Below are 10,002 nucleotides of genomic sequence, written 5' to 3' on the forward strand. Positions count from 1 at the left end.
TTTTTGTATCTTATTAAAAAGAAATATAAAAGAAGCTCTAAATTCATTTGGAGGCATTTAAAACTCAGCAAATAGTAGAAAAACAGATTAAGAAAACATTGAGAAATATTTATATTTATTGCAAGAAATATGTCAAACTATATGGTTCAATAACCACTCCAAATTAATCTATTGGGAAAACAAACCAAAGCCAACCAAAGAAGAAAGTATTTCACATTTATCACAAATAACCTTTCTGTTGTAGGACTATAATAAATTAGTGCTCATGATTAGTATGCCAATTTTTCATAGTGAAGAAAAGTTAAGCTTGTCATTTACCATGATATATTCACTATTAAATATACGTTTGAAAATTTAAACAAAACCTTAAAAATCCAAACTTACAAAGTTTTCAATAAAATAAAATTCAAATAACAACCTTATAAAATACTCAATATTGCTCATTGTTTCCTTTCTATCTCTACAAAAAATATAATAAAAATACCAGTATACATTATTGTTGTAATTTACCTAATCCATTTACAGTATGTACATACATATGGTATTTGGTTTTACAACCCGTAAATCATACAACATCCTCTATGGGCAATTAATTAAGAATCATCATTACAAGTGCATGGCCTAAATGTTCCCTCGTGTATCTCTAATTGAATAACATGTAGAATGTAATACTACCTTATTATAAATGAAATAAAATAAGGTGAATTATTTTATAGAATCTATTTACTAAAATAGTTTTTAGAAACAAAACCCTAAGACATAAATCAAAAGGGACCTTATAGTGAGCCAGAAACTTCCCTCCAGTGTAAGTATCATCACAAATTGATATGGTCACAAAAATAATCAATGTACAAATAAATATTAAATGTATTTTAGGGTCATGGATTGTGTTTGGCCATTATTTTGCTTCAAATTGATTAAGTGTGATTCAATTTACAAATGGCAATCTGCAATGACAGGAGCACATTAGAGATGCCTTCGGTGCAAATAGTTGGGCTCTACTAGCTTTGCTCATTTTTATCTATAATTTGTGTAGTGATAAACATTTGTATTTTAAGTAGAGAAACAATTAATTCAAATTGGATCAGACTTAATTTGTTTTAGGAAAAATAATGGCTTTAACTTGCATTATGAGAGAGGCAAACCGATCACGATCTTCAAAAATGAATAAGAATGAAAAGATTTACATTTTATATAGCAAAAATATGACTCAAATTGAATCATATTTATCAATTTGAGGTGAAGGAATGACCAAACACAACCCATGACACTGATACTTTGTTTACCCTACCCTTTCTACTCCAAAAATAAAATCAATAGACAAATTCTTTAGAGTCAAGAGATTGGTGATGTCAAAAATATCCATTTGCACATTGCCCTATAAACACCAAATCTTCAATGGGAAATATATAAAAAAGTGAAAGAGAGTACTAAAGTGTTATGTAAATCCTAAATCACTAATGCCTCATTTAAAAATATTGAAACAAAGTTTGATGCTCAATACACAAAAAAGGTCAAACAGAGCTTTCGTAAGGCAAAACTTTTTACAATGTTGAATTTGAACATACCTTTGTTTGAATAGAGAAGATGACGACTCCTCTAATAAAAGAACATGCAAGAGTATCCTTATTAAATTACAGGGATTCCACCTAATAACTCAATCTTGCCTGGTCGTAAAGGGATGGCACAGACAACACATCAAAGCAGAGAAAGATGGAAGTAAGTGCTCATTTTTATGGTCACATTCACCGTATCTGCCCTCAACATAATGAGTCAAAATACATGGAATACATTGTTTAGGGAGGCTTGATCTTTCTCAGAATCATCGTCTCTTTGTATATGTGCAAAATGTGGAAGCATACATGCACATGAACCATTTTCTCAATGCCATATGTAAAGCACATGCATTTTTAGGAAATTTGTTGATTGACAAAAGAAAAGGCTACCAGAAAAATCAGCTTCCTCCAATCAGAAAATAGAAATAATCAAATAAAAATCAACTAGTATAATGAAACAACCAAAACTATAGGTTAATTTCTGTGTGCACAGTTTTTGAGGACAAATTAATTGAAAGAAAATCACTTGAAAACTAGTCTCTGCCTTAATTGCTACGAAACCCTAAACCCTAATGATTAAACGATTAAAGATGGTACTAAACTTTAAAACCTATTTTATTGTCTAAACTTCAACGACTTTAGATGATAATAAACCCTAAACCGTGATACCGGATTAAGGTAATTATTCAGAGGGCAAAGAAATAAATTTCCAAAACTAATAACTCTTGCATTATACGGTCTCCCTGCATTCCAAGCATTTTGGAATAAATCTCTACCTTAGACTACTACGTTGAACTGGCTTAGATTATTCTGTGCATTGGTATTGTAGGCATCTGAATCGTTGGGTGCGTTACTCCAATTTAATTGAAATTCATAAGTGGGAGTCCATGTTACCAAAACTTGACCAGGTGCAAAACTACTAAATAATTCAAAATCCAGATTGAATGCACGAGATGATTATATATAATAATAATAATAATGGATGTTTTAAAGCAAAAATACTCTAGAAGACCGAACTCAACAAACATGTCGTTCTTATCACAGATTCGTGGCAAACTAAATACTAATCAGTGGCATGTCTATTTGAAAAATAACAAAACTGCATATGTTTTCAATTTGACAATTTGATGTAGAAGCAGTTGCCGTTCTATCCCCCTCTAGCTCTTTGTACCTCTGTAGATAGATCTTGAGAGGCTTCACATAGTCTTTGAAACCAAGAGAGGTAATTCCATAGAGCAGGTCATCTCCAATAATGGTCTTTCGCTTCTCATGGTGGCACTTCTTAGAGGCTTCACCTGTGATGAAGCTAATGAACTCAGAAATGCATTCCTGCATAGTTTCCTTCGCTTACTTGGAGATCTTAGCGTTGGCAGGCAATGCACGCCTCATTATTTGCCCAACATTGGCTATGGGCAGGAGCCTATCCTGCTCGCGGACCCAACCCTAAAATAACACAACTTCATATGACACAGAGCCAAAGTGATGCTTTATGTTATAATGTTCTTAGATGTTACCATTTTTTGACTGGCACATAGATTTAGGTACCAAACTGTTTAAAATGTCTACACCTCATTGCATGCAAAGGATGTCTATTCAACAAGTTTTGTTCTCTATAGCTATTGTGTGTTTGGGAAATCACAACCAGAGACACTTAGATCTCTTGTTAAATTGACAGTTGCCATGTTCAAATATTTTACATAATATTTGAACAGAAAAAGGAAAAGACCACTGGCAAAAATAACAATAGCCAATAGAAAATTTCTAATTTCCATATATGACGTCAAATAATTCCATTACATCTTATAAACTATAGTCTTAAATGTTATAATCTGAAAAAGCACTACTTCCAATCAATGAACTAATACCTTGAAAGATGTCGAAAACTTTAGTCTCCTGCCTTACAGCAGGGACTAACAATTGCTCATTATTGAAATACATAATAGAACCACATATTCTTACAATTTCAAAATAGACTTAAATGGATGTAGGAGTTGCTAAAGGCTTTGGAAATCAGAGGTATTGAGAGTAATGATGATGGTAGAGGGGAGAGATCACTTGTTGTAGTGGGTTTGGCCCTATTTTTCTACCTTTATTTCTATGTCATTTTATATTTTTGGGATTGAAATGTTAAAATCTAAGGGTTTGTATGGCAATAGGAATACAAGTACAATAGGCATATGTAAATTCTTAAAATTTTGAATTCTCTATTTGGGTGCACCAAATCGGATTGCGAATACGAATATAATAGGAATACATATTCCAATTTTAGCCCAAAAATGAGCATTTACAATTCCATTTAAATAGGTGGAATTGGAATATGTATTCCTATTCTACTTTTATTTGTTTTAGAAAACATAAATTTTTGGGTCCATAAATTCCTTGTCAAATTCTGGCTAAACCAAATAGAGAATAGGAATATATATCCCTATTTTCTATTCCAGAATAACAATTCCTATTTCCATATTTCTATTCTTGGAGCCAAACTAGCCCTTGAGATGTGGATAGTTGTGTTTTATTTTCCCTTTGAGAATGGGAGTTTGATGAATTTGTTATCAAAATTTATATAGCATAATCTTTATCAAACTCTCGACAAAAGAATTAAAAATTTAGAAAAGTTAAAATTTAATTGCTCAAAGCATAAGTTTATCTTGAAAGAGAAAAGCTTCATCTTTATCAATATTTCTCAAAGGATTGACCAATAAACTTGCAAAAGTTTCATTTATATATATACCTAAAACAAATTATTTTAAGAAAAAAATAGATTTTGTAAAGATGAAAATTTTAAATTATAAGTAAATATTATATTAAATAAAAAAATATTATAAACAATTTGATTATTGGTTTCAATATGATTATATTAAAAAAAAAATTGAGAATAAAGTTAATTATAATGACAATAAATATTCATATTTATTAATTACTTCTCTTTAAATTTTCATCATTACTTTATTAAAATCTAAATAATTAATGTTGGAATTTCTTTAAAATTGCTTAATTTAAAATAACTTATTTTAAGGCAAGAGCCTACAACACAACGATAACTTGTGAGCCTCTCATGTGGGAGGTCTTGAGTTTGAATTCGTTTAACACATAAAAATAATTAATTACAATAAATAACAATAATTAAACTAGGCTTCGAGAATATTATCTATTAATTAGATATTTCTATGTGTTATTATGATTCTTTAATGGTTTACATTTTCTAAGCTTGCTTGCTTTGGTTTTTGCAATGATTAGGTTAGTTTTATATATAATATCAAAATGTAGTGACAAATAGACATTTGCTATCTAAATTATAACAATTAGATAGATTTCTTCAAATTTTGTTACACAATGATAAAAAAAAATGATAAGGATAGTTAGATAATATTGTAAATTGTTAAAATAAGGAAAAATTGATATCTTAAACTTAGAAAGCTATGTCAACATTTCTAAAATGTGAAAGTTGCCACAAGACAAAAATAGAAAACTTGCCTATCACTTAATTTAAATATTTCACAATTTCTCATTAAGGTAGTGTCATTTTTTTATACACATAAAGGTATTATAGGTTAGTTTTATGGGATAGTTTTTAGTACTTTTAAGACAATTTAGGTACAAAACAAAATATAAACAGTCATTATCCATGTGCATGATTAACTTATGTAATAATTTTTTTTAATGGAATAACCTATCTAGAAATATGTCTTTCTTTTATTTCCCTTTGTGTAGTATCCTCATCTCAACTCTATTGATACCTTCAAACTCATGACCTATTTTATGGTAGGCATTAGAATTAACGAGGAAAAGGGAGAAAAAAGGTGTGGAATTTTGCAGTTAAATTGGAAAGCAAATTAGATATCGTTGAAAGAAAAAATAAAAAATTATAGATAAAAAAAGAAAACAAAACTATAGAATAAATAATCTATTAATCATTGATTGTACATTTACAATCTGCATAATATGACAATGTTTACACAAAACAAAACTAGCCTTAGACTCAAGCTCATAAGAGAAAGAAACATGAACTCCACAAATTATGGAAAACATGTAGTTAGAAACATGCAATTGAAATTAACGCATGTGTGTTGGAATTAATCACCAACACCCCCCATAAGGAGAAAAGAAAATTCTAATTAAATATGAAGAGGAAAGAGGGAAAACAAACTGACTTGAAAATACGGTTATATTTTCTGAGCTTGCTTGCTTTGGTTTTTGCAAAGATTAGGTTAGTTTTATATATAATATCAACATGTAGCAATGAATAGAAATTTGTTATCTAATTGTAACAATTAGATAGATCTCTTCATAATTTGTTACACAATGATAAAAAATGATAGGGATAGTTAGACAATATTGTAATTGCTAAAATTAGGAAATTTGATATCTTAAACAGAGAAAGCTATGTCAACATTTTTAAAATGTGAAAGTTCCCACAAGACAAAAATAAAAAAAACTTGCCTATCACTTAATTTAAATATCTCACAATTTCTCATTAAGGTAGTGTCATTTTTTTATACCCATAAAGGTATTATAGGTCAATTTTATTGGATATTTTTTAACACTTTCCAGACAATTTAGGCACAAAGCAAAATATAAACAATCATTATCCATGTGCATGATTAACTTATTTAATATATTTTTTTTTAAAATGGAATAACCTACCCAGAAACATGTCTTGCTTCTATTTCCCTTTGTGTAGTATCTTCATCTCAACTTTGTTGATATCTTCAAACTCAACACTTGTTTTATGGTAGGCATTAGAATCAACCAGGAAAGGGGGGAAAATAGGTGTGGAATTTTGTAGTTAAATTTTCAAAGCAAATTAGATATTGTTGAAAAAAAAAGAAAAAATTATAATTTAAAAAAAAAAAACTATAGAATAAATAATCTACTAATCATTGATTATGCATTTACAATCTGCATAATATGACAATGTTTATACAAAACAAAACTCTTATTTGAAAGAACAAATTATGGTGAAAATAGTCCCAGTTATCTCTAACATAGGTAGTAGACTAGCCTTAGACTCAAGTTCACCGGAGAAAGAAACATGAACTCCACAAATTATGGAAAATGTGTAGTTAGAAACATGCAATTGAAATTAATGCATGTGAGTTGGAATTAATCACCAACACCCCCCATTAATTCTAACTAAGGAGAAAAGAAAATCCTAATTAAAAATGAAGAGGAAAGAGGGAAAACACACTCAGGAAAACACAATTTATATTTTCTGAGCTTGCTTGCTTTGGTTTTTGCAAAGATTAGGTTAGTTTTATATATAATATAAAAATGTAGCAACAAATAGAAATTTGTTATCTGAACTTGAATAATTAGATAGATTTCTTCAAAATTTGTTACACAATGATAAAAAAATGATAGGGACAGTTAGATAATATTGTAAATTGCTAAAATTAGGAAAATTGATATCTTAAACTTAGAAAGCTATGTCAACATTTCTAAAAAGTGAAAGTTGCCACGAGACAAAAATAGAAAACTTGCATATCACTTACTTTAAATATTTCACAATTTCTCATTAAGGTAGTGCCCTTTTTTTATATCCATAAAAGTATTATAGGTCAGTTTTATGAATAATTTTTTAACACTTTCCAGACAATTTAGGTACGAAGCAAAATATAAACAGTCATTATCCATGTGCATGATTAACTTATGTAATAATTTTTTTTAAAAATGGAATAACCTAACTAGAAACATGACTTTATTCTATTTCCCTTTGTATAGTATCCTCATCTCATCTCCATTGATATCTTCAAACTCAACACCTATTCTATGGTAGGCATTAGAATCAACCAGGAAAGGGGAAAAAATAGGTCTAGAATTTTGCAGTTAAATTTGCAAACCAATTTAGATATCATTGAAAGAAAAAAGAAAAAATTATAGATAAAAAAGAAAGAAAACAAAACTATAGAATAAATAATCTGTTAATCATTGATTGTGTGTTTACAATCTACATAATATGACATTGTTTACACAAAACAAAACTCTTATTTGAAAGAATGAATTATATTTTTTGAGCTTGCTTGCTTTGGATTTTCAAAAGATAAAGGTTAGTTCTATATATAATATCAAAATGTAGCAACAAATAGAATTTTGTTATCTAAATTAAACATTAGATAGATTTCTTCAAAATTTGTTACACAATGATACAAAAAGATAGGGACAGATAGATAATATTATAAATTCCTAAAAATTGGGAAAAATTGATATCTTAAACTTAGAAAGCTATGTCAACGTTTCTAAAATGTGAAAGTTGCCACAAGACAAAAATAAAAAACTTGCCTATCACTTACTTTAAATATTTCACAATTTCTTATTAAGGTAGTGCCATTTTTTTCATACACATAAAGGTATGATAGGTTAGTTTTATGGGATAGTTTTTAACACTAAGAGATATCAGATTGGTTTGACTTGGTTTTGCATCTCCTGCTCTCTCATCCTGATGATGAATCATGTAGTATGATTCAAAACATTGATGGTAAAAATTGAACACAATTTAATCCAGAAATCAGGCCAATAGTTTTTAACACTTTCCAGACAATTTAGGTACGAAGCAAAATATAAATAGTCATTCTCCATGTGCATGATTAACTTATGTGATATATTTTTTAAAAACAGAATAACCTACCTAGAAACATGTCTTGCATCTATTTCCCTTTGTGTAGTATCCTCATCTTAGCTCTGTTGATATCTTCAAACTCAACACCTATTTTTATGGTATTCATTAGAATAAATTAGGAAAGGGAAAAAAATAGGTGTGAAAATTTGCAATTAAATTTGCAAAGTAAATTAGATATTGTTGAAAGAAAAAAGAAAAAAATATAGATAAAAAATAAATAAAACAAAACTATAGAATAAATAATCTATTAATCATTGATTGTGCATTTACAATCTACATAATATGACATTGTTTATACAAAAAAAACTCTTATTTGAGAGAATAAATTATGTTGAAGGTAGTCCCAGTTATCTCTAACATAGGCAGTAAACTAGACTTAGACTCAAGCTCACTGAAGAAAGAAACTTGAACTCCACAAATTATGGAAAACATGTAGTTAGAAATATGCAATTGAAATTAGTGCATGTGAGTTGGAATTAATCACCAACACCCCCTTTAATCCTAACTAAGGAGAAAAGAAAATCCTAAATAAAAATGAATAGGAAAGAGGGAAAACATAGTGAGAATAACCCCTGCACACACCCCAGCTCACCCTCCTCAAAATAGATGCTAATAAAGAAAGAGATCTATTGTACTATAGTTTGTTTCACCCCAAGAATATCTTTAGGAAAGTCAAATGGAAGAAAAGATAGAGCCCTCCACAATGTGTAATCAATTGTAGATACTTGAAACTTGCGCAAAAGGTGCTCCATGATATTCAAATAATGTTCTTCCATTTAGGAAGAAAGAAAACTAAAGATATGTGAAAGAACTCTCCCTAATCTTGAAAGGAATATGTAGGTAGAAATCTCAAGATGTATGATGCCTCTAAAAACTTCTCCATAGTCTCCATATTGATCTTAAAACAACCAAAATATAACATAATCATAAGACATATTTATCACCTCAGAAGGAAAATAAATCTCCTCTAAATATTGTGCAAATTTATCCAAACTCATATCAATCTATAAAGAATGATCATGTAGAGAAGGAAGAAGGGGGTCAGAACGTGTTGGTCACAACTAGTACTAAGAGGGGGGATGAATCACTACCAAATCTAAAACTAGTTACTCTCTTAACTATTCTTAAAAAACTAAACAATAGTTACTTAATAGTTAAAGCAATGGAAAATACAATAAAGTAGAAGCATATAAACTTGCACACAAAATAATTCATCAAATGACACACATATTTTTCTGTGGAAACCCTTGATGAGAGCATGAAAATCATGGTGGGGATAATATTTCCACTATCCTTTTAGTGTAGATAAAGGGTTCCCCAGTTAAGAGATACAACTTGTTCCTTATGAGAACACATCTAATTAAGAATGTTTGCAACCTTTTAGGATTACAATCAACCTGTTAAGGATACCTTGTTAAAGTAATTTGGCACTCCTTTCGAGAGGCACCTTGTTAGAGGATTTAAAATATACTTACTAATGAAGCATGTCTAGTAAAGAGCTTACAAAATGATTACAATCTAAACAAAGCAATCAAATATGATCTAGACTATATGGAACACTTTTCCCAATAGATCACTAGTGTATATCCATAAGATATCTTGATCCACTCTTGTTGATTAGGCAATCTTAGAGACAACTTATGTATCATTGCATCCTTTCTATGCTTGGCCCTATTTGTAATGCACCCAAAAAAATTTGTTGGCTTAGTATTTCTCTTCACTATGTCTCTGCTCAACAACACTTTCTCTGTTTGATTTTCTCTTCACATCTTCCATTCACTTTTTCTATCCACACACTACTTGTCAAAATCCTAAAACATCACACCCAAA

This window comes from Cupressus sempervirens, chromosome 5, assembly GCF_028749045.1.
Source record: "Cupressus sempervirens isolate cs-2001-9-10 chromosome 5, ASM2874904v1, whole genome shotgun sequence".
Classification (NCBI taxonomy): Eukaryota; Viridiplantae; Streptophyta; class Pinopsida; order Cupressales; family Cupressaceae; genus Cupressus; species Cupressus sempervirens.